The 27175-nt window shown below is 41.5% G+C and overlaps 1 protein-coding gene across 1 annotated transcript in view; it reads right to left on the minus strand.

The window, feature by feature from the left end:
- The window catches only part of cdh11 (cadherin 11, type 2, OB-cadherin (osteoblast)), a 91774-nt gene extending 64633 nt beyond the window's left edge, over nt 1-27141 (minus strand). The window contains exon 1 of the mRNA XM_072671756.1: nt 26370-27141. The gene's annotated coding sequence lies outside the window, so the exon portion shown is untranslated. The remainder of the gene's footprint in view (nt 1-26369) is intronic.
- Between the last annotated feature and the right edge of the window lie 34 nt (nt 27142-27175).

The following is a 27175-nucleotide window of genomic DNA, read 5'->3' on the forward strand; positions in this document are numbered from 1 at the left end:
GCTTGATTGGACATAGCCCAACATGTTGGGTGTCCGATATTTTGCCCCTTTCACTACATAGTGCACTATTCTGGGCTATGTTCCAACCTAGGTCATATTCACTACATGGTAAATTATTTTGGGTCATATCAAAATGTACACCCTGTATCACTATAGAGACTGACACTATGCCCTATTCACTATATAGGCCATTTTTTTGGACTGTGTCTGACACTATGCCCAATTCACTATGTCATTATGTAGTACCTTTTTTTTTTTTTGACCATTAACAATGTACTACCCCTTTCAGTATATAGTGCACTTATTTAGACTGTATTTTCCCTGTGTAGTGCATTAGAATTATTGTTTGTGCCAATCAGTGGCACAGATGCTGCATAAAAATAGGATTAGGCCGGAAAATATTAGAATATACAAACTGCACTAAAAAGAGCTTTTACAGCTCGGCGATAAGTCATAGGTATAATGGAGTAGGGTATATAAGCAGGTACATAATCAGAGATTAAACAGCCAATATGTGCTCTACATATGTGCATAGCCTGTGAGGACATATGATCCAGTGTGATTTACAGCATGTTACAGTGTGATGCGAACATTTGTACGGGGTTGCAGAGCTACATCGCGGCACAGATGATTCATTTTGCGCAGCGTGGCTAGCCATCTGACAAGCAGCACGCTTAACACGGCCTGCTGAGGAAACAGTCTGGCCACGGTCCAGCATCCTGGCTTAATATCAGGCTGAGAACATCAGCGGATCTGAAAGAAGGTCAAGGGAGCAAAGCGCATCAAAACGTGGGCTCCAGCTAGCAGCGTGCATCCTCACATTACAAAACGAGGGCCGCACTTTCATTGAATTGTTGTTATGGCAACACTTCAGTTGTGATCAGTTATTCATTATTGATTTTGTGGTTTCTGGTGATGTACTCTTATGATGCACTGTGATCTATAAGCATTGACAAAGTCCGGGTCTTAAGCTAGACGCTAGGTCAGTTATAATTATAGCTAAGGGAATATGATCTACGCTCATGTCGGATAGTGTGTCAGAAGCATGTAAGCAAGTCTATTAGAGGTTACTGAACAGAGCCATTGTCTGGAATGGGCATCCACCCCAATTCATTACTGGCCACTTTATTAGAAACACATACCTTATGCTTCCACTCACTGGCCACTTTATTAGAAACACCTACCTTGTGCTTTCACTTACTGGCCACTTTATTAGAAACACCAATACTGTGTTTCCACTCACTGGCCACTTTAATAGAAACACGTACCTTATGCTTCCACTCACTGGCCACTTTATTAGAAACACGTACCTTTTGCTTCCACTCACCAGCTATTCTACAAAATGTTTTTTGTTTTTTGTTTTTTTTTACATCAGACATGTCTATGCTTGGCACTGTGCCAAACATTTTTAGTGGTTCACCTCTACTAAAGAACCATTGAAGAACCTCTTAAATCTACTTAAAGCTCCAAGGACAGGGAGAACAAATCTGTATGCTAGGTCTAATAACTGCAAATATAGGCTCTATCCTCTTTTGGGAGGAGGAGCATGCCTGAAGCCCCTCCTCCCAATCGAACCTTCTATAAATACCATCTCTACCTTGTTTACATGTACCAGACAAGTTCTCGCAACCCTCCACCACCCCGTCACCTCCCTTTTAACCCTCTCCTCACTCATTCCTGGCTCCACTTATCAGAGAGCACCTGAAGCCTCTTTTCTAACTGCTGAGTCCGCAGCTCCACCCCACACCAGCTAACAGACGCCTGTGCAGGCCGAGAGTGATAATGGGAGAGAGCGCCATCTACACACCCGGAAAGAACCCGCAGCCAGTTGTGCTCTTTCAGACTCTGGCCGCTGATGACAAAGCAGCATGGCGTGGGATTCGAACTAGCGACCCCTTGACTCCAGCCCAAAGTTCCCTGAGTTCCCCCCTCTCTTCAGTCTCCCAAATCATCACAAGCCAAACCAAATCCTTTTTGAAAAAACCCAAATGCTGATAACCCCTTCAGCTCTGCTCGTTTTTCAGTCCACACGCTGTTCAGTATGCAAGTTCAACATAGATGTGTGGCCCTATATGCAGACCTGTACCAGCATAGTAATCCTACCTGGGGCTGTTACACCAACATGCGGTATCGCCCACACACACACACACACACACTGACCCAGTACACACACTTGTATGCTTGCCATGGTTTTGTAATCTCTTCTTCATGAGGGAAGCTGTGGAGTGTATAAGGTGTATGAGAAAGAGAGAGAGCGAGAAAGCATCAAGAAACTCATTACTTGCTCCGCTCCTTTGCTTGAGATTCATCTGAAGGAGAAAAAAAAAACGAACAGCAGAAAGAAGCAGAAAGAATAGATGACTGGAAAATTGTAAAGGGTGGCAGTCATTCATCAGCCGGCCTGCTGGTGCTGGCTCTGAGCCAAAGCAAAAAGAGGACGATACATAAGAGGGGAATTACGGAACTGGGAGATAGCTTTTTTAGTTTTAGCACTGGAGCTAAAATCCAGCAACTGGCTGCAATTTTTAAAATGTTTTTTTCTATAATTTTTACATAACTCAAATCATTTCCCAGTTTGGATCTGCCAATGAACCCAGCCGGTCGTAGCTCCCCCTAGCACCAGCAATGCCCCCAACACCAGGAGGGTGAGGACATAACACACATATCCTCCTATACATGTGAAGTCCCCAGCTCCACCCGACACCAGCTACCAGACGACTGTGCCAGCCAAGATCGCTTTAAGAGTGATGATGGGAGAGAGCGCCATCTACCCACCTGGAAAGAACCCGCGGCCAGTTGTGCTCCTTCAGACTCTGGCCGTCGATGACAAAGCGGCATGGCTCTGGATTCGAACTAGCGACCCCTTGGGCCATAGTGGCAGTGTATTCAACCACTGAGTCACTCTTAACCCCACTGACCTTGAATCTTATGGAGCTGCTGGACAATTCTGAGGATCTGGTGTCCTTTAGGTCCCCAAGACTAATATTAGCTAATATTACTGATGAGGAAAATCAGCTGTTCTTCATCAGATTGACGTTGGCATTAGACGACCAATCAACAGTCGTCTGACGTCCAATCGAACCACCTACATTCAATCGAATATCAATGGCCGTTGGTCGCCAGCTGGGTACCATACCATGTTCAGAGAATTGGGCCACTGCCTGAATAATATTATAACAGTGGAGGTCATGTGGTCAGGGACTGATAAAGAATGGAGTAGAGTGGAAAGATGAGCTGCAGTCTGTATCTACACACCTAATAAAGTGCGCCTGTTTGGTAGGTGTTTCCGATAAAATGTCCAAACGAGTGTATCCAAGGTAGGTGCACATAATAAACCTGGCGATTGTGATGTTAGAGCCTATAAACCTTTACTGCTCAGATAAATAGCTTTAATATAATTCTCCCAGGTGGCCTAAGGCTACAGTGCAGGAGCTTTATTTGGGGAGGAAGTGAAGAGAGTGAGTTGGAGAGAGAATGAGAGAAGGCGCGAGAGCGAGAGAGAGAGAGAGAGAGAAGGTAGGTGGAAGTGTTTCCAGTGTTGATATTCCTGGCACCACGTTCTCTCTCAAGGGTGATGTTTATGGATAAGCTCTTGAATATGTATTCCGCAGATTATGGCTTTCACCTCTGCGCCATTCGTCCTTTATTTCCTCCCGGAGAGGTCACCGCCTCCCCTCGGCTCACCGTCACCCGACTCGCGCCCCAAATTAAATCACTCCACTTTCGCCTCCTTGACTGTCATTTATTTTGAAGGAGAGGATGCAACCGCATCGTATTACCTGGGCCGAAACTCGTGATCGGGGGAAATCCAATACGCTTTCAACATGCATTTAGGCTCTGCGGGATCGGTGTTGGATTCACTACGATGTATATCAGATAAAAACAATGTACCACTAAGTGCTAAAAAAAACCCAGATTGAGCAAGAGAGAGAGAGAGAGAGAGAGAGAGAGAGAGAGGAAGACAGAGCATTGAAAAAAAGATTAGCTAAAATATAGATAATAAAATATAGAGAAAAAAATATAAGAAATAAACATTTTGAGAAATCTGACTTAATGAGAAGATAAATAAACATAAAATAAATAAATAATTCTAGTTAAATGATCTGTCCATGCAGCAAGATCACTTTAAGAACTTTTAGAAGTCAGCTCCTGAATTTAGCTCAATTACTCAATTATTTGTAATAATTAAAAAAAATATATAAATATTAAATAAATAATACGTTCATTTACAAATATATTTAAAAAAAATATAAAAAATAATATATATATATATATTTTATTATTATTTTTTTTTTATTATTTTAACCCACTAAACTTTCAAGTCCAAGGAACAAGAAAATAAATGTATTTAAGGAGAAATGACTTGTTGGCTAATCTTGAAATAATAGAATTACAATATATTAATGATATATTTATATTGCTATATAGTTTATTTAGAAAATACATTTCAAATCATCAAATTTTCATCATAAATGGAATAGAATGAATAATTATCCTGGTATTTAATGTGCATCTGGTAGATATGTCATTACATTAATTACATTAAAAACTAGTCCTCAATCTCAGCACATACATCTATTATACTATAATTTTACTGAAATTAGCCAGGATTACAAGTGAAATTCCCATATTATTTACTGACAAAATCAAATGAATTTAGCAGTAAAATGATGATAAAAGCAGTTTATTCTAAACGTGTCCCATTTCAGAATGCCTAAACTAGCCTGTCTCTCCATGTGTGGCCTACTTTAGTGAAAGGGAAGGGAGTTATTGGTGATAATGCAGCTTGCTTCACTAGTAAATTACTTAATTTTAGGATTGTCTGAATAATAACGGAGGCACAAAAGACATGTTCATGCTCAATTTGAGAATATATCATCAGTCCAGAGATAATAACTAGTAAATAACTTTAAGAACAAGATAATTAATTCTATATTTTCAGATAATAGATAGAGTAAGAGAGTGAGAGAGAGAGAGAGAGAGAGTGAGAGAGAGAGAGAGAGAGAGACGATTGCTCATCAAATTATCTCAGTTCCACATATCTGACCCTAATTTTGCAAATCATTAGCTTTTTATTTGTCTAGATTTTCTCCACAACCAAACGGCAAATGATTCCTGCGCCACTCCGCTGCTTCTAATAGGATTTGTCAGGCTGAATGTTTGATTGTGGCAATCTAGAGCTGGAGAACATGCAGTGTGAAGATTGTAAGACGCTGTGGAACTGGATGCTTTGGCGCTCTTGTCCTGATAGCAGAGGTGAGGTGTGATAAAAACGTCCTAAATCCAGGGCTGTGTGTTTTGGCTGAGACCAGGCGATACGATGCGCATCACAGTGCAGGGGTTACGATCCAATACACTGTGATATGCTGAGATACTGGAAGCAGGACAGTGTACTTTTACTGCGTACATTTCAAACATTTTATCAAGTCTAACAAGTGAAATAAATACAAAAACGACGTTTATGAGTTTTACTTTTACCACAGTTTACTGTTTACTTTTCTCTTGATGTTATTCCACTTTTATATATGTTTTTTATGTTATTTTTTGTATATGTTTATGTTATTACTTTATTATATTATTATATTATTTCTCCTTTGGGCACATTGTATATAAATAAACCTTATTATTATTATTAGTAGTAGTAGTAGTAGTAGTAGTAGTAGTATTGTTGTTGTATTGTTGTTATGTATATAAAATGTAAAAATACAAAATTTAAAATATATAATGTATTTAAACTTTTTATTTTAAGTAGTTTATCTACATTTTGGAGCCACATTGCTGTAAAGATTTGATTGCATTCAGCGACAGAGGATGTTGGGTGATCCCCACCTCATCCCAAAAGTACTCCATCATTCCAGAGAATTTTAAGTAGTTGCCATATAAAGATTTGTGTAAACGTACCCTACATTAAATAGCAGCTAGCAGAGGTGTGCAGAGCTCCTAATAGGCTACATCTCTTCTAAACAGGATGTTTAGTCAGATCAGTGGAGGATATTTCAACATTACTGATAATGAGATAAACACCAGCCCGTAACTTCATGAAAGGTGTGAATTCAGTAATTACTGAATGAAATGCCTGATTAGCATAATTAGCATCCATGCTATCCTAAGCTTAGACTAAGCAACACTGTGTTTGTGTAAAGTCTAGAGAATAACGTTTATACACCAGCAAATGTGTACTCTGGTAAAATACTATATGTACTACGACTAAGGGCAGCTGCTAAGGGTTGCGAAGGATGGTTGTGTAGTCTGTTAGCGGTAGACGTACAGTGTGGAATCAGGTCTGTAAATGTGTCGTAGTAAAAGCAGCTAAGCTTTGAGCTGTTCTGGGTGGTTTTATTTAAAGTATGACCTAAATAAATGTGTTAATGCTACTGAGATTACCTATATACAGTGTCTGGACAAAAGTATTGGGACACCTGCATTTATTGTTTCTTCTGAAATTTGTTGGAGTAACTGTCTCTACTGTCCAGTCCAAGGTTTTCATCTAGATTTTGGAGCCACATTGCTGTAAAGATTTGATTGCATTCAGCGACAGTGGATGTTGGGTGATCCCCACCTCATCCCAAAAGTACTGGATGGAGCTCCACCACCATCACTCCAGAGAACACAGCTCTTCCACTGCTCCACAGCTCCTCAATGCTGGGGGGCTTTATACCCCTCTACTAGCCCACGCCTGGCATTAGGCAGCATGGAGCCAATAGGGTCATGATGTTGATCTGCTCCTAGAGAGGGTCCTATCTAGGTGGGCCTAGATAAGTGTATCATTAAAAAAAACAATGAGCAGCATCAGGGCGTTTAGATTAGCATGTAGCTTTGAGCTAACTTCATGGAACTTTGCCCTGTGTGGATTCAGTAGCTTAACGTAATGTGGGTAGAATGAGCATTCTGGAGCTAAATGAGGAAAACAGCCAGGCCCAGAGAGATAAGCCGTGTATCGATAAAGTCTCGCTCTTTCTCTTCTTTGTCTCGCTGCTCTCGTAGAAAAGTGACCAACGGTCTCCTTTTCATCGTTTTCCAGATTTCTCTCTTTATTTATTCCGTTTCCTCCAGCGTTCAGGGAAAAAAGGCTGAATGCTTATCTTGATCAAAAGTAAAGCCCAAAGCCGCATGCTTCGCGACAGCCTCCAATGAATATCAAGTGACACGGAGGCACGGCCGACCCGCACCCAATCTGAGCGGAAAAACGAGAAAGGGGAGGAAAAAAAACCCTTTCCATTAGAGTCGCCTTCTCCGTTTAAACAGCCATTACTTCACACACTGCTGGCCAGAGGTTGAAGCAGGGGGGTGCTGACATACACCCGCTGTCTCTTGCCAAATTAAAAGAGTCTCCGGCCTTCGTCTGTGAATACTAAACACTCTCTGATTCATCTGCTCCCATCGGGCCGCCATCATTCGCTCCGGCAATGAGATCCACCAGCTGACAAGCACTTGCGTGGGCAAAAAAAGAGGAGGAAAAATCGATGGGGTTGAATCATCGATAAATAAGCCTTTGACTGGGTTTACTTACAAGTGTCTTAAAAGTCATTGGAAGGAGGATGTGGGCTAGGCTGCTAATGCTAGCGCGGAGAACAGCGGTGGGGTCCGGTGGCTTGATGTGATAACGACTTTCCCAGCTCACAGAGAACGCAGCGTGGTGTCTGTCAGACCACGTAAAGTTACAGAGCGGGGTCAGGGCCGAGTGCTGAGCTCAGAGCAGAGTGCAGAGAAGCCTCCAACTGACTCAGTAACTGCAGCAGAGCTCCAGACCTCCTGCTGCTGCTGCTGGTGGAGCTGCTGTTGCAAGGGGGACCGGCTCCATATTAATAATGCCTGTGGGCTCCTGTAGGCGGAATATGTAGGTGTCCCAATACTTTTGTCCATATAGTGTGTCACTCAATGCTGTCTTAGCTTTATTGTTTTGTAAATAATGATGGTATTTAATAAAATGCCGTGTTCGTCTCCAGCGATCCGCAGGTACCGAGGGAGATTCCTAAAGGACGACTCTGGACACTCTCTATCTTCTCATGGTCACAGAGTTAATCGGCCACAGTTGGGTCTCATTCATCAAAACCAGGGACTATCTACCCCCACCAACACACACACACACACACCCCACACAATCCCACCCTGGATGTGGAAATAGGTCTGTAACTTCCTCACTGTACGCTGGTTAATGACTAAATCCGTCATTTTCGCAGCTTTAAGGGTTTCTGTGCGTTCGGCCCACAACTCCATCAGCGCTGATTAGTTCCGCTGTTCTGGATCCAACCTCCCAATAACACCCCTCTCTCTCTCTCTCTCTCTCTCTCTCTCTCTCACTCTCTCTCTCTCTCTCTCTCTTTATTACCTCTCTCTTGCTCTCTCATTTCCATTCTCTCTCTCTCTCTCTCAGTGTGAAGCTCATGTCCATTGGCCGATGGCCAGTCACACATTTTCTCTGCAGGAAATCCAGAAACACACCATTTCTACTCACCTCCTCCTGCTCAAGCTCTCTCTCTCTCTCTCTCTCTCTCTCTCTCTCTTTCTCATCTATCACTCGTCCTGAACTTATTCCATATCAGTCTGTCTTGCTCTGTATTTGTCTGGCTCCTTTAAGCTGCACCCATTTGCTGATGCACAAACACACACCCCTTGTCTAGTCCCTGTAGAGAAGAAGTGCTGCCAATAGAATAGGACTCTCTGGAGCAGATCAACATCATGACCCTATTGGCTCCATGCTGCCTAATAATGCCAGGCGTGGGCTAGTAGAGGGGTATAAAGCCCCCCAGCATTGAGGAGCTGTGGAGCAGTGGAAGAGCTGTGTTCTCTGGAGTGATGGTGGTGGAGCTCCATCCAGTACTTTCAGATGGGATGAGTTGGGGATGATCACACTCCAGCAACATCTGTGTGTAAGAACTGATTACTTATCATTTGTGAGGTGATTAACTGATAACAAACACATTTTAACTATTGATAATCCGCTCTCAGATGGGCTGAAGATGGTCAGGTTAAAGAAAACCGAGCTCTGCCTTCACTATGCCTCATCTAAACACACACTCTCTCTGGCCTCTGTCAAAACTCCATTCACACACTTAGCTGTAGCAATTAGCTGAAACACGAGGTCAATTTCTGCCCATTTTTCCTCAGCTTTCACTTCCCAAACTTCGACCCTTGGATTTACTGAGCTGCCGCTGGCCAGTCATAAAGCGTTATTGTTTGCCTCAAACCACGTGCGATTAATTTTTCTTTTAAATGAACTGTCCAGCCCGCTTTGGCAGCAGGGCCGAGATGGAGTCGCAGTATAAATGGTTTATGTCATGGCTTTAGTCAAGCTCCTTTCCCCCACAGCCTCGCGCAGTAATTGAAAAGCCACTCAGATGGAGGAGCGAGCGGCCGGCTGCATACTGACGATTCCAGAGCCTGGAGAACCAGCCGCCGTCAAATTACCCCCCAAAGGGGAGAGGGTCTGGGGTGGGGGGCGGCTAACCTGCCCTTTAACCCTCTGACTCCAGGAGTCAAAGAGGTCATGTTTAGCCAAAGTCTGGAGCCATTTAATCTTGAGGAGTTTAAATCATTTGTGTGGGTGTATGAACCTGAAACGGTCATATTTTAGATTTTAACCTTTTAAAACTGTGCTTGTCATATGGAAATTAGCACCGTTCTGATTGGCTGTCATGTATTGTGCTAAAAAAAGGCAATCCAAGCTGAAGCACTTCTTAGAACTTTAACAGAAATGGTTGAGGCTAAACTTATGAGGTTATGATATCATAATTTTAGTGTCACATAAAACATGGGCAGGTAAAAACCTTCAAAAAAACGTTCAGTGGAAGTCAATGTAAAATTATTCAAATCCAAGTAATTTCAAAGCATTTCTATTGGTTCATTATGAACCAATGAAATTCGGATATAGTGTATATTTATATTCATTATGCTAAAAAGTGAAAAACAAGATGAGTGAATTTGTGTTTGTGACGTCATAAAAGTAATGAATTAAAAACAAGCTGTCCATAAATGAACTGTTTTGAAAAGTGATTATTGATTATAAACAATTCCAATCGTTCTAATTTTAGAAAGTAATCAGGACTCGTTTTCCATGTTACCGGCCCTTTAAAAATAAAGTTGATCAAAATGAACAGGTCTCGATTTTAAGGTACGGGTCCAAGAGAGGATTTAACTCTCAGACACCTGAAAGGTTTAAGCGCTGACATCACAACGCAGCGAGACCACGGGCGGCTTTGACTCCATTCTCAATCCTGGGCTTCGGGCTGTTTTTAGGAGGCTTTTTTTCCATATTTCCACATTTTTATTTTCCCATATTTCTCAGCCTGTGTGTGATGAGATCAGCTGCACCCTTGCTTTATTCCTTCCCAAATGTATTCCAAGCAATCTCAGGAAAGGCAGGATTCACGTTATTTGCCACAGTGTCCTCAGAAGACATTTATTTTCTTCCGTTTTTTTTATTTTATGCTCATGTTCCTCGTTTCTTTCCGGTTCTCTTGGCTCTGGGAGACGAGCCCCAGGTTTTGCTTTGCTTGCAGACAGAAGGTCGGTGATAAACGACTGCACCCACCTTCCATTTCAAACCACCTACAGTTTGAAATTCCCCATCCGGCTCTCTATGAGAGGAAATAGGAGCCCGCTCTAGACACTGTGCATCAGGACACCAGTGAATGCTCTGAATGTTTACGGTACCTGACGTGCATATGCAGGGCGGCTGATTCGGGCCGGTGTGGGCTTGTTATATTAAAGGGCTCTTATCAAGGAATTCGTCTTGCTTTTTCATGGATTTAATGCAGTTTGTGAACACTTAGCCTACTTAGCCATAAACTGTGAAACAGCTCATTTTGAACTCATCAGGGTTGTGATGTCACAGCCATGAACATTTATTTAGACCTTTTCCAAGTGGCTGCATATTCAGCCCTCAGTGGTTTATACTGTAACACTGTGTAAGGTCAGTTTAACAGGTATTATTAGTTGTGTAAAATTTGTTATTGCTATTAAGTTATTATTAAGCTAAAATAAGGTAATGGTAATAGTATGGATACCTAAATATCATACAGAAGTATTAACAAATCCACTGTAAAACAAGCTAAGATAGAATATGTGAGCATGTATATATGCAGATCTGAGAAAATAATAAAACAGACTATTATTTACAGAATTATTTACAGAATTATTTACAGAATTCTATGAAAAAAACTGCATCTACCCCACCCAGTGTAAATACTCTGCAATTTGTGTACCAATATATTTGAATATACACAGATAATGTCTGTATAATACTAAATGTAAAATATATGTATAAATAATTACCAGTATAAATAAATTTATATATATATATATATATATATATATATATATATATATATATACTGGTAATTATTTATACATATAAATAATTTAATAATAATAATAATAATAATAATAATGTTTGTTTGTTTGTTATTGGGATACAGAGCGGTTGCAGAATAGACTATTTTGATACATAAACAAGAAAACAATAATAACGCACAGGAAAAATACAGGATACTGGCCAGTAGGAGATAAACTGACCCGTAATCATGAGCACAATCAGGTGTGGCCAGGATTTGGCACAGGTGCAGTTTGGAAAATTGCAGCAATAACCTTACAATGGAGAGGAACTGGCCAGTGGAAAAGAGCGAGTCAGCACTCTGCCTACTTATCTTCCTTAAACACGAGGCTGCGTGTCCATCTGCTGTTTCTATGACAGCCTGCTGAGGTCCAAGCAGCAGACAGCAGTGGATAAATGCCTTCAAGGACTCTGGGTCGTGCGTTTTCTCGCAAATCATCGTTCTCCTTTCCTGCCTGTGCTCAGCGGGCTGCTTCTGGACCTCTTCAATTGTGTGTCCGAGGTCTGAAAACTTTTCCCGGTTCGGCTCTTAGTGTACGACCGTGGCCTGCACTCGGCTGCAGATCCGCGTGACAGCACCCCTGCACCGCTGTAGGCCGAACTACACTGCAGACCACAGGTTCAGCTTATGCTTCCTCACAAATACACAAAGCCATTCCACCGCCAGAATTTAGAGGAACTACACTGTGAAAACAGACAGGTTCTACTAGGGTTCTTAACTGAAACTACGCTTCAGTGGTTACTGTTGATAGTCCTTAATGGATACTTTCTAAAAGTGGTTCTTCATAGCATCAAAAATGAGGTAGAACCTAAACCAAGATTTGTTATCATGGAACAGCCCTGTCTGTATGAAGCTTAAAAAATGGGATTCTTTAACGGTTCTTGAGTAAAGTTAGTGGTTCTATATACGTAGAACCATGACATCTGTTAACCTGGTTAAATGACATCTTTTAAATGCAAATGTGATGTAGATGGTTCTTTAAGGAAACCTTTTAAAATGGATCTCTATGGCACCAATAAGAGTTCAGTATAAAGTGGAACCAAAAACAAACCTTTAAAAATGGGTTCTTTAAAAAAGGCGATGGTTCTATATAGAACCATTACAACTCTTTATCTGGTTAATGGGTTCTTTTCTTTTTCTATAATGGAAAACGTCTAGTAGATGGTTCTTTTAGTAAACAGGTATCAAAGATATCAAAGATCCCTTGAAGAACCCTCCGTTTTCTGAGGGTGTACCCTTAAACCGGTTCTAGAACCAGCTGTGTGGAATTGAGTATTTAGGTAAATGTTGATTAAACACAAGCCTCTGCAGTGCCCCCTCCAAATAAGATGTAACTTTTAATCTGTGTGTTTATGTGTAGTGTGTTTTGTCATCGTCACATCCCCCCAAAAAGACCCGTCCATGTGGTCCTGGCGTTTCCTAGCAGGACCATTGACGCCCAGACAGCTGTCAGGTCAGTAATCACGCAAGTGTGCTTCAGGAAAAAAGAGTTTGTGCACGGTGAATGCAGGTGAATGGGAGGATTGTCTGGAAAAGGGGGTCGCACGGATGGGAACTGGCCTCTAAAAAGGCCGTTTTGCATGACAGTTAAAGGAAACAAGACCCGTTTGCTTTGGGTGGGGGAGGGTGGAGACCCGCCCGCAGGTGGCCTCCAGTTTAGGGTCCGTTTCTACGCTGAACTGCCCGGGTCTCTAAGCAGGGCTTCGCTTCTCCATTACACATCCGTTTACGACGGGTTGTGAATGTCCTGCTGACCCTCGCTGGCCTTTATGTCCTTGTGAATGTTACATTAGTGGCTCCGCCCCCATCGTAAAGGCCATTACAACCCCTCTGCTGTAACTGTTGTAGTGCTAATGCTCGCCAGGCTAATTAGAAAGAGAAACGGCTGTTTCACCTAATGAGAATCTTCCCACAGGCCACCCACAATTACCGAAATGTGGAAATGATCCCAGACGTACAGCAAAATCCATCAGAAATTGGACTGAGTAGGAGATGGTCATCTTCATAACAAACAATTCAAATTAAGGCTCTTAAATAAGTGAATAAATTAGACCACACACTGAGCTGTAGTTAAAGAACGCCTTGAAACTGTATAAAACTGAAGTGTTAAATATTATGTAAATATAACACATATAATAGAAATGCAGTATATTTAAATTCATTATAGGTATATATCTTATATAACAAACATAACAAACATATTTTATTACCAATAAAGCATTTTTGGCAGTGTTATAATATGACCAGACTGGATTGTGAACCTTTCAAAAGTTTGGAATCAATATTTTTGATCAAGTACATAAAGATATGATTTGCAGATAAGCGTATTAAATCATTGTTATGTATGAGTTCTTTAAATAATGAGGTTAAACCTGATAAAATAACAAATTAATTGGATCATTAAAAAAAAACATTTTGATGAGTCCAGAAGGTTAAATCTTTTATATTTCAAAGTGAAAATCCAATTGTGAGGTAGCAACTAGACAGAAATTAATTCTATTATAATTACATTATATATTTTAGAAATTCAAAAGTATATATTAAGTAAAAGTCAAAAAATATCAGTTTGTATGTTATATATATATATATATATATATATATATATAGTTTTTTAGCTATTAAATATTATATTTTCCAAACCGCCAAACTTTCCAAACTGGAAAACCCAAGGTCTTTATGAGCTGTAAGGGTTAACACATTTTCCAAATGCACAGAGCAAAAGAAACAGTGTCCACAGAGGCGATGGAAAAGCAATCTCTCCATAGACCAGCGGTCTCGGATAAAAACGTCGCCCGGCAGCAGCATCCGAGACTCCAGGGGTGTGAATGGGCTCAGTGACACAAACCCACTCTGACAGTTTGCACCAAACAAAGTGGGCCACTAGACAGCAGGGTAAAGCACCTCTCATTCTCCCCGTCGCCAGGGTAACAAAACCTCTCAAATGTTAAGTTTACGGGAGAAGCCGAGAAAGCAAACTCGGGAGATTGTACTACATTGTTCGGATTAATGCTGGGCTGCTTCTATTGGTCCATTCATCATAACGTGCTTACGCAACCTGAAGGACAGCTGGCTTTTTTGGGAGGGAGCTTTTGATTTGACAGGGATGTGATGTTTTGTTTACCTTCTGCATCTATAGGCTCCTTCTCCTGCATCTGAAATGACTCCCAGTAGGACGGATGAGACGAGACGAGACAAGATGAGATGAGATGAGATGAGATGAGTTGAGGACACCTTTGAAAAAGTTTCCTTGTGCTTTTCTTGTCTCGCAAGACTGAGGTTAGGCCCCTGTTCGTTTCGGAGCACCCGCTGCCCGGTCGCTTGCATTTGAAGCCGAGGTTTGGCCCGAGGGGGCCGTGGGGCTGAATCTGCCATTCTGGCGGCCTGATAAAGAGATTAGGGCAGTGTGAAAAGAGGCGGGACAGCATCTCCCCGCATCTGAGATTCAGAGCTGAAAGAGCCATTGTGGGCCTGCCTCACATCCTGCCTTCCAGAGTACTTGACAACCAAAACAGCGGACAACAGAATTCCTGTGTCAAACAAAACGTTCCTTGTCTACCCCAAAGGTTTATCTGCCTCATTTACAAATGCTTGCCTTTGTGACCCAAACGATTCCCATTAGACGCAACTGGGAGCAGAACTAAATAAATTATTCACCCATTCCCCACTTTTTCTGCGACGAATTTTGATGCCAGAGAAGAAAACGACACAAAAAGGCCTTGAAAGAGATTAAATCAAATCAATGTAGCCTCCTTTTCCTGGAAATGTCAATTCGAGAGAGATTCTATAAAAACATGTGCAGGCACTTTCTTCTGTCAGCGCTTTCTGTGAGTCCTTTGGCTTGGCTGTTTGGTTAGCATATGCATGTCAAAGATGTGAATCTGTTTGCTAGAACACCAGATGTTCAGATGTTCAGATGTGATGGAATTTACACTTTTTCCTCTTCTTGTTTTTTTTATTCTCCCCTTATTGATTCCGTTAGCAATTTCCTCTGTAGGAAATGAGATCTTTTACATGTGCAAAAGACATACGCAAATAAAGATGATCCATCACGTGTTATTAGCTATTATAACAGCCCAAAAAATGAAAGACAAAAGGCAGAGGAGAATCATTTGCATACCTATTCAGGTTTAATGGACCCTAGCAGGGGAAAGGACCTGCGTTCTTCCGGAGTAAACAAACTACTGATTATCAACCCCAGGTCTAATTTTTCAGACAGATTTCCTGCCAGGGGTGAAGATAAGCCTTTATAGATCACTGAGACAAGCCGAAGCTAAAAGCCGGGATGGATCGAGAGATGATCGGCGTTCTGTTTGTTAGCCAACCCTCTCATAGAGGTGTCAGTGTCCAAGTCCCTCAGTTATCACCCTCCCACAAGACCAAGCAAGGTACTATCACAAGCACACAGGGCTGGGCTAGACCAGGCACTTACCCACAGCAGCCCTTTCATAAACGCCTGATGCACTGGGAAATGGATGCAATTCTCTTATCACTGAACGCCCACAGTCATCTGCTCCATGAACCCTGTTACCTCCACATGGCTTTTAGTGAGCAGAGGTCAAGCCTGGGTGCCTCCCAGGCCTCTCCCTGAGCTGGCTAACTAAGTTGTAATTAGCCCTGCTTGTTATTCAGTGTTGACAAAAGCTGCACTGGTGTCAGATTGAAATCTTTTATTACCTCAAAGAGAGGCCGGCCAAAAAAAGCCACCATTGTGCCCCGGTCTTTAGGGGAAGAGTGCCCATCAGATGGTCAGCAGAATGGAACATAGCCTGGTTCTTCAGACTCCATTGTATCAGCTTAGGGATTAGCAGGATGAATATATTTGCAAATCTGTTGACACTGAGCAGAAATACACAGTTCTAGCTGGCTAGTCAACTAGCAATGGCTGTAGAAAGCATGGACAGTGAAGCAACCGCAGGTCTAGTGCCTCTGCTGGCTGGTTGCAGTATGATGAGCAGGTCTGCTAATTTTCCAGCCCGTTGTAATGGTTAGGTTATCCTGGGCTAGCACTGGCACACCCTAAGAAGGTGGGGTTACACTTAGGAATGAAGTGATTGACAGCCTTGGCTGGAAGAGACATGGCATCCTGGAGTCGTAGTAGAACTACGAAGCAAATTTGATGGACAGTTTTGGCTTTATTTCTATAGAACAGAAGGGAGCCGGACCACATTCGTCCATGTTTTCTACAGTCAGTGGTCAATAGTGACCTTCCACCATCTGTCCTGGCTGTTTGGCTGTTGGGCTATATGATTCCTCCACCCTTGGAGCCTTTCTTCTCGGCTCTCTCATAAAAATGCATGGAGCCTCTGCTTGCTAAGCCAGCACCTCAAACGCACTTTGAGTTTCAGCATTACTCCTTTCAGGAGGGCGAGATAAAAAAAAAATAAATGGCGAGATGACTGACAGGAGGGACAGGGTTGATGAGGGTTTAATAGAACATGAAGGAAGTCACTCTGGCTGAAGAAAAGGTTGGAAGTCTGAGGTGAATTCTGACTGAGGCTGGCCGGCACACAGCGAAGGAGGGAGTGGGTGGAGATGAAGGAGAATAAAGAGGAACCTGACTGAGCTTTAAGGAGAAAGTTCAGCCTCCTTTCTCGTGGCCTGTCTGACATTTAGAGCGGCTGTTTGTAGGAGGAGAATTTGGACGAATCTCTTGACCTTCCCTTCATTACATGCCCAGCAGACTCTCCACCACATGAAATATTGAGAAGGTGTGAGGCTGCAGGTCCGCAAAGAAAACACAATGGAGGAAAAAGATAGCCAGTGATGGAGGATCCATTGAGCTGAGAGAAGCTGCTGTGCACATCCGAGACTCTGGCTGTCTCGAATTACCAAGAATTTCCTCAGGATACGTCTAACTAGGCCGATTGAATCAAAGGCATATTCAGTTGAGCAAGAACTCAAGAACTTGCCTGATTGAGTAGAATTTCCAATTGAGTACCCAGTGCCGAGATCTGACGGTGCACCAAGTTAGACGTTGCAGACGATGTTTGCAAGTATTCTCCTCACAGTTTGGACTCTCCAACCTCAAACATGCTCAGTTACAGTGGAATATCTCTTGTAGAAACTTGACTCTTGCAACCCAAACAACTCAGAAACAGCAGAATTCATGTCACTAAACAGATAAACAGTGAGCATCTGGTGCGGTTCTCATCCTTCAGACACTATTTTCCCTCATACAATCTAGAAGTTTGCTGAGACGACACATACTGTAAATATTTGAAGACAGAAGAATGTCATAATTAACACAGTCCCCCGATCCATTCAGGGACGGCACTCGAATACACGTCACCTGGAATTAAAACAAGGAGGTTTTGATTCATGGTTCCCTCAACTCTTTCAATATTCTCACAGACTTAATTAGCCCACAGACTGAAGAGCACACATCCCTCTGAAAAAAAAAAATCTAATTGCTCTGAACCTTACTCTGCCAATAGCACAGCAAAGGATGAAAGGGAAAGAGTTGGAATACGCAGCAGCTGATTAAGCAAATGTGCGATTACCATATGCCACCAGATAATGAACAAACCTAGCACACTTAACACTCTGATTGCTGGCTGTGGGTGATTTGTAAATTAAAAGATATTAGTTCACTTTCAGCCACGCTAAAAAGGCCCCAGTTAGGAATGTTTGGGCCTACGTTCTCCCACCAGCTGCTTCCAGCAGTACCCGAGCAGAGCTCTTATTGTTTTATTAGCCCCAAACTGAAGAATGGTCGCGAGGGTGGAATTGGAGTCGGGGAAGCCAACAATTAGCTTTTATTGCAGATTAACAGTGGGTGTAATTGAGCTTGTCATTAGGGATCAACCTATACACCCCCACTCTTCGCCCACGCCAACAGACAAAAGTGCTGGTTCATTTCTATGATGTAAAGCTTTCAACCAAACTACAAAAGGTTCCACAAGTCAATCAACCCTTTTTTTAGGGAATCTAAAACCCTTTCCACTGAGCATGTAGAACTGTTCTTCTTTAGATCATCTAAAACAGTGTGTGGTCATGGTAATGAAAAAAACAAAACATCTAAGCATAATTCTTTGAGTTGTCATGGTTATTGATAAGTAGGTAACCAATGCATATAGTAGAGAACTCTGATGGTGAAACTCTCTGATTGTCTATCTGAAGCTCGGCGGTGATTATCAGCTGTTTGGCCTGAAGATGTTGAGGGTAGAGTTAGAGGGAGGAAAAGCTGAGCTTCTGCGGTGGAGCATTAGCGAACAAAAGTTACCTTTTGTGGCTGAAGAATGGAAACCATGGTGATATTGTTCGGTGTCCTGCATTCATGAGCTTATCTGTGAAATATTCTTATGAGCTGAAGGTCAGGAGCTGTGGTGCTCTCGCTTCTACAGAAACCTTGCTCATCCACCCTCATCATTAAGTGAGCAGTTGCCCGATAGATTTAGCCTTGTTGTACCCGGGCAAGGAAATGCCAGAAATGCCAGCCAAAATGATGCCATTATTCAAGCCTGGGTGAAGCATGGAGCATGATTCTGCTCAAGCCTTAGTAGCGAACAGTTAATATCACCTTTAAAGGGGAAATGTTGTTAAGGACGGGTTTTCAGCTTTAAATAATGTGTCTCATTGTAAGAACTGATGTATTTACTGTAATCTTGGAGCATTTTTGTAGGCATTTGTTGGAAGGTGTAGAATTGTAAAGGTCAACTTGTGTGAAAACAAACAAAAAATAGCAAAAAGATCTCAGATAGTTAAGCCATGATTTAGCCCGAAGCTTTAGGGCTCTACAGATAGTACTAATGGTAACTTTATAGGAGAACTTTTTTTTAGGTTTTATAACAATTGCTTGATTTAAAGTAATTTTGGATTTTTTTGGATTGTAAATATGTGACATTAGTTGTGTAATTCTATAGGTCAAATAGGTCAAAAAAGTTAACCTTTGGTTATTTTCCTTCACATCCTGTTCTTTATTACATACTTATTCCAATGTTATTACATGATAAATACACACACTTGTAAATGGTTTACATTTCATTCATAAAGGTTAAATCATGTATTTTAATCTGTGTGCATGTCAAAAATTATTTGCATTGCATGGCAAACATGACATGCATAACATTTGCACAGCTGTACAGATGTAATTTTTTTATGTATATATATATATATATATATATATATATATATATATATATATATATATATATATATATTACTTTATTACTTATTATTTTTTTATTACAATACTTTATTACTTTTTTCTATTTATTGTTATTATTATTATTTTTTCTCTCTCAGTGTAAAACTTTACTTGTTAACAGTCTGTTTGTTTATAACATGTCATACTTGTGTTGCTCATACCATGTAAAATTCCCTGTATGTGTGACAGACTTAAATAAACAGATTCTGATTGTGAAAGGACGTATTTCTTCCCACCAAAAAAAACTACTTCAGACCATTTCTACACTCTCCACACAATTTCTCCATAGTTTAAAAAAGCCATGAGTCAGAAATAACTAAACTAAATGTGAGAAGATGTATAGGTGTAGCTCAGCACTGTTACTGTTCAGACTCTATAACTGTATCCCTGGTGGCATGTGCTTTCTTTCTAAAGGTCAACTGGGCCATAGTTCTCTAAGATTGAGTATTTTTAGATCATTTGATAAGACAGAGACTGTATTTTAATGAACACATATGGGAGATAAATTATCATCGAGGGTCTAAATTAAGCCGAGCACTTGATTATGAGAAAAGGGGGATTTAGGTAAAGGACAAGGCCTTAAAGAACGACTGCTGCTGGACCAGGGCCTGAGGGTCTGCCAGGCTGTGTATGCAGGGGCAAATAACACACTCCTAAATACACTCCTGAGAGAGAGAGGCTTCACTGTAAAATAGGAACTTTATCAAATTCTAGAGTGTTCTTCACTTCTTATGTATGTCGGTGTGATAATATTTTATTGCAAGTCTTTTTGAAACATTTCTGTAGGCATTTGCCATAAAATGTAAAGGTCAGCTGGTGAAAAAAATGACAGTGATGATACATTACTGTTCAAAAGCTTGGACTTGCTTCATATATATAAATGCAATAATAACATATAGTTATATCAAAGGAATTCAAAGTTACTTTGTAAAAATATGAAAAATATATAATCAATATTTTTAACTGTATTATTGTATTTACTTATTTATTTATTTATTGACTTACTCTTTTCAGGGGCTGAAATGTATTAAATCATAAATCATTTCTTGCCGTAATTACAGCAATGTACTAAAATCATACAGAAGATTCCAGTAATTCATCCGTCTGAACACGTCTATATAACAGCTTCCTCATTCACTTATTCTATAACTATTTATTTAAATGACCCACCTGAATAGCACATTGCAATGGCTTTTTATACATATTTCATATTTCTGCACATTTTTCTGCACTTAAACTTCCTTTTTATTTCATGTTATTAACATCATTAAATCTTCATTGTATTCATAAAGTCAGAGGTTATATTGTTTTATATACTGTATACAGTGCAGTATCTATCAGAATCCCGACTGATACAGGCATATTGGTCCATATTAACATGCTGTTACCCATGTGTTAACAAGCTAAGGCAGAATCTGAGCCTGGGTAAGAAAAGACTCGTCAGCTGCAGTGGAAATTTCAGGTCCCATTATGGCCTTATATAACAGACTCTTTCTTAGGCCGGTATTAATGCACCTCTAATACTGAGAGCACTATTTTCCCATTCTCTGCCCCACAAAAGAGAAAACATCACATCTAACACATGTCGAGGTTTAGGGCCAATTAAAGCCCATACTCTCCAGACTAATGGTATAATATGCAAGATTAGACCAGTAATAGTGCTTTAATGGTCTCCAGAGCTGGGAACTGTTGCTACAATCTTTGCAGCTAAAGAACTGCTCCAGTGTTTGTACATCTGTAAACATTTGCTAAATATTAAACATGAAACAAACCTGTAGGAACTGTAAAGCACCTACAAAGCTGATTTTAAATGTAAAATTAGTTGTTAATCTACAAACTATTGGGTCATTTATTTCTATTGGGAAATAATTCCAACTATTGGGTCTATTTATGGGTCATTAGTATAAAGGCATAGCAGATAGCACTTAGTCCCACAGTTTACAAACCCCCCTTGCACAACCTTTGAGCTTTTTCGTCTATGGTACTTTTTAAAATTACACAACTGAGCTTAATAAGTTGCACCAGTGAAGTTTATCATATATGTCATTTCTTTCAATGGTAACAAGCCAGTGCATCACGTCAACCACACTAAGCTCACCAGAGCATTCGTAGCCGTCTCTAATAGATACTTTCCTGCAGTCCGTGTGTTTTTTTGTTCCCCATAAAATAATGCAGGATAAAAGAGTCTAGGAGACCTGAGCTGGGTTCTGCAGTTCCAGGCGAGGCTTAAAGGAAAGCAATATGATAATGCACATTTGATCAAAGAGCAGGCCTGACACTGGCAGGGTAAAAAAGCACCCTCTTTGCAAAGCTGTGTTAACAAAATACACAACAGCACTGACCTGTTCAGCGCTGTCCTGGAGGTTAAAAAGCTGAATGAATGTGGAGGCCTGTTAGACTCGTTATACACTATATGGAGAAAAGTATTTGGACACCTGCTCATTGCTATTGCTTCTTCTGAAATCAAGGAGTAACTGTCTCTACTGTCCAGAGAAGAAGACATGAGGTCATGATGTTGCACGATCACCACATCACCTCATCTCCAACTCCCCAGCTCATCCCAAATGTATTGAATGGGGCACCATTCATTATTCCAGAGAACACAGTTCCACACAGTTGCTGGGGGGCTTTATACCCCTCAAGCCCACTGATAGGTTGATGTTTATCTGCTCCAGAGTGTCCTATATGTCAGGAATTACATCTTCTCCAGAGCGACTTACAAGTGCTTTGCTATTTACCTAAGAAGAACCTCAGCTAGTTTGAAAAGGCTAAAAACTTCAAAGATACCTCTAAGGAATGGGTGCAGCTTAAAGAATGCACTCATTAGAAGAGGTGTCCACAAACATTTGGAGATATAGAATATCTTAACCCACAAACATAGCTATAATTATGACTCTATGAATCTATACTTGCACACAGATGATGCTGTAATGATGCACAGTCCATCACCAGCATTCTCAATACAGAGCATTCTCAGAAAAACAAAAAAACAACGACAAAACAGCATCATTACTAATGGTTTGTTGATATGTGGGAAAAAATCAAATAAAAACACACTGTGCTCCGAATGCAACCATATTAAAGGCAACGTCTATTTCAACTTTGCTAATTGCTGCTCTTCAGGGTGAGCAGGATGTGTTCCACGCACCCACGCAGTGATTAGCACAACCGCGTTCAGAGCAGCACGATAAAGACCCCTTTGAATAAATGAAGCTATGACTCTCTACTCTGTGTCAAGTACATCATTAATAATTCTTCTGAGGAAAATTAAAACATGAAATTTCATGATCCCTCCTCCTACTCGGGCTCCTCGCGCTCGGTGAAGTAGCTACGACATCACGCTGACCTGGGCATGGTAGGTTGGCACCATCTCTACTGTAGAAACCAATGAGCTTCTCTGGAAATTCTTAAAAATCAAGGTTCCACAGAAGCCACAGAAGAAGCACATGTGTGAAGGACCTTCTTAAAAGCTTAAGAAGAACATCTCAGAACCCACTCATGAAGCTTATGAAGTTATGAAGAGCGTTTTTCTTAATAGTGGCAAGCACATGGCAACCAATCAGAACAGAGCTCATTTACATATCAGTCTTGAAGTCACATGAACAAAAACAGCATCCATCTCTAAGAGTGCAGTCTAACTGTTGCAGCGTTACGATGCCAGCAGACAGCCGTCCTCAGCCTTTGCCAGAGCAGATGGGGTGAGTCAGTGTTATTAATCTGGATGAGCGAGACCCATGACAGTCATTAGGAGAACACCTCATCTGTGAAGGAATCAACCATTCCATCAGATATATTTATCTAAAGATGCCCAGTTAGGGGTGGTCAAGGATCAAGGCTTTGACCCACTTTGATCCGCCCACAAAGATGTTCATCCAAAGCTACTGTTGCCGAGAGGTTGAAGGAGCTTTACAGGAGGCTGGTAACACTCCCATTAAAACCCAGTTTACATTTAAATGTAGGGTTTACTAATAACGCTCTAAATGTAGGTATTGTGATATACACTGAGGAGGAGGAGCTACAGTCTCTCATTAGGGTGAATATTAATAACGCTCTAAATGTAGGTATTGTGATATACACTGAGGAGGCAGAGCTACAGTCCCTCATTAGGGTGAATATTAATAACGCTCTAAATGTAGGTATTGTGATATACACTGAGGAGGAGGAGCTACAGTCTCTCATTAGGGTGAATATTAATAACGCTCTAAATGTAGGTATTGTGATATACACTGAGGAGGCGGAGCTACAGTCTCTCATTAGAGTGAATATTAATAACGCTCTAAATGTAGGTATTGTGATATACACTGAGGAGGCGGAGCTACAGTCTCTCATTAGGGTGAATATTAATAACGCTCTAAATGTAGGTATTGTGATATACACTGAGGAGGAGGAGCTACAGTCTCTCATTAGGGGTGAATATTAATAACGCTCTAAATGTAGGTATTGTGATATACGCTGAGGAGGAGGAGCTACAGTCTCTCATTAGGGTGAATATTAATAACGCTCTAAATGTAGGTATTGTGATATACACTGAGGAGGCAGAGCTACAGTCTCTCATTAGGGTGAATATTAATAACGCTCTAAATGCATTCACCAATCACAGTGCACAAAGCTTTCTCAATGCATTTAAATGATCAGAACTGCTTTAATGGATCAGATATTGACAGATATGGATAAAGAGGAGACTGGTAAATCTATAATCTACAACCAGGCGTCTGCTGCTCGCTATCACCCGGCTCTGACTCGAGATGAGCTGAATTCAGGCTTTTCAGAAGCGAGGCCTTTAATTAGCTGTGTTTGAGACCTGTCGCGTCTCTGGAGGCTTCAAGGCTTTCAGGTCTTCCTGTCTGCTAGGTTTATATTCATATACATGGAGCAGTTGGAAAAGTTGCCATAAAGAGAGAATCAGCCGGTGAGACAACAAGGTCATTCTCTGAATTAATAGAGAAGACCACGTAGAAGAAGAAGCAGGGGAAGAAGGAGGAGGAGGAGGAGGAGAGGAAGAAGGAGGCTCAGCAGTGGAAATAACAAATGTGTTTATTTACTGGAAATGATGGAGTCTCTTCCTCTATCGACCCGCAGTAATGTGGCAGAGGAAGAAGGCGCCCAGGCCGAAGCGTCCCGCGCTTCATTTTTCCTCCCTCTGCTCTACTCCAAGGTGGTAATGTGACACCAAAGGTAACAGAAGCTACTGACTAGAAAGATGTTAATCCTGACAAAGTGCCACAGCGCAGGCCCCGCTCTGTGTTAGATTGAATTCAGCGTCCCCGGGGGACCGCTGGCTAGGCCGGCTCCGCCGCTCCATCTTACTGAATGGCCCTTTCAGCCTGTGCTGAAGCTGAAAAGAACAACAGCACCCTCTATTGAGCGCCTGAAGCACACTTTTCTTTTCTTTTTTTTCTCTCTCTGTTTTTTTTTTCTTTTCTCTGTTCTCCACTGTTTTAGGATTAGTTTATTATCTTTGAGATATACATATAACTCAAATATATATCATTATACATAAAAGGTGCATTATAGATACCTATATACATTATATAAACATACATATATAGACATGTTTTGCTATATATATATATATATATATATATATATATATATATTATATGCCTTATATTTGCATGCAAATTTTGAGCTTAATAAAAAAATGTATACATACATAAAATAAAAAAATAAAAAACGTTTCCTTTTTTGATCACCTCTAAAGCGCCTGAACTTGTACTTTTAAACCCTCCATCACTTTTCAAACCATCCAGCACTGCATGCATTGGCAAGGACACACATTTACGGCCTTGGAGGCACTTTTTTTCACAAAGCCTAACAAATTGAAAAGTATTCTCACCTTCTGAGCAAACCTGCACAGCTCCTCGAATGCCCTGACAGTCATTAAAAAACAGTAAAATGTAGATTTAAGCAATCTTAACTCCTGGTGTTTGCATTTTAAGCTCCAATCAAACGTGTGACCTGTTTTGTGCAATCTCACAGCTCTACTCTGTCCCTGTGCTCGGCACACTGCTTCGCTCACGTCTCTCGCGCCTTCACTGGGACTCACAGCTCATCTTCCCTGCGACTCCATCAGGGACTTCAGATGTTAAAACTCACACGCTGTGCATCTACATATATGTGTGTATGTGTGAGCATAGATAAGGCAGACGTCCTGCATTATTGTCCCTGGCCGAAGCCCAGCAGCCCGGCTGCCGTTAGACACGACTTTTGGCTTAGTGCACTACATTTAAGCCTGAGCCGCTGCGAACAGAGCATCAACCGAGCATTTAGAATTAAAACTGGCTATTTTTAGCAGAAAGTGCTCCTAAATTCCTCGGTTAGAAGTGAGGCTGCGCTTGTTTTGGCCCATATAGTTGCCTGATGTTCTGCTTGATGCTACTTGAGAAGAAGTTTAACACAAGCTGCTTTAAAGAAATATATAAACACATTTTATAGCCGATAATAAAGGCGTGTATCGGTGTGGGAGGCCTGCTTTTAGACACTTTTTAAGAAGTAAGAGCTGAAATTACAGTCAGGTCGAGATTACTGCCCACAGTGAATGCATGCCTTTATTGAGAATGGGAATATGCCATTGACTGAGTGTCTGTGTGTCTGCATGCAGATTGGCCTTAAATATATATCATATATTATAAAGCGAACATATATGGATATATGAGAGTAAAGGGCTTGTTTTAGGGACTTTTTAAGGAGTGAGAGCTCTCTGCCCCATCCTAATCATGGATTTACAGTCAGAATGGAAAGCTGACTGCTTTAGAGAATGCATGCATGTATTGAGAATGGGAATATGCCACTGATCGAGTGTGTGTGTGTGTGTGTGTGTGTGTGTGTGTGTGTGAAGGATGGACTCTTTTGCTTTTCGCTGGCAGTCACACTCTCGCTCCATTCCTTACCTTTTTGTGCGCTCAGTCACACTCAGAGTCCTCGCTGTCCCATTAACGTCTCACACACACACTCCACCACCACCAGTGTTGCTGCTGCTGCTGCTGCCTCTCTTTAACATTCAACCAACATCCCAGAGGAACCCGCACCGTCTTCTCTCTCTCTCTTTCTCTCTCTCTCTCTCTCTCTTCTCTCTCTCTTCTGATCAGGTATCAATCACTCCAGATGTTTTCCTCAGATCATGATAAGCCTCCTCTGTCCAAGTCCAGTCCCAACGGTCCCTTGATTTTGTCCCTAAAAATGGGAAGAATGCTGTTTTCCTCACTGTCAGAAGTGGAGAGTGGGATCAGTGGAGGTGCAGGAATCAAGCCGGAGCATTATCCACACTGGAGGATCCGGAATGAGTGGGAAAAACAGAAGCACGTCCTTTCTCCTCCTCTTCCTCAGCCCAACGCGAGCAGGACACACACTCTCCCTCTCTCACACACACATACACACACTGCTGCCGCCGCTGCCACTGCCACTGCTGCTGCTGCCGGGGGCTGAGCGAAAACCCCCTCCCTCCCTCTCTCTCTCCTCTCCTCTCGCTCTCTCACTCACTCTCTCTCTTTCTCTACTCCCTCCTCCCCTCGATCTCTGTCCTCTCGTCCCTCCTTCCCCTCTCTCTCTCTCTCTCTCTCTCTCTCTCTCTCTCTCTCTTTCCACATGGAAACACACACTCATCTGTCGCTGGGTCCCAGCTAAAACCAGAGTTAAACCAGCCTCCCTGCATTTCTCTTCCAATCACACCAGGTGGATGGAGCTTAGAGTGTGTAAA

Source organism: Salminus brasiliensis, chromosome 25 (assembly GCF_030463535.1).
Source record: "Salminus brasiliensis chromosome 25, fSalBra1.hap2, whole genome shotgun sequence".
NCBI lineage: Eukaryota > Metazoa > Chordata > Actinopteri > Characiformes > Bryconidae > Salminus > Salminus brasiliensis.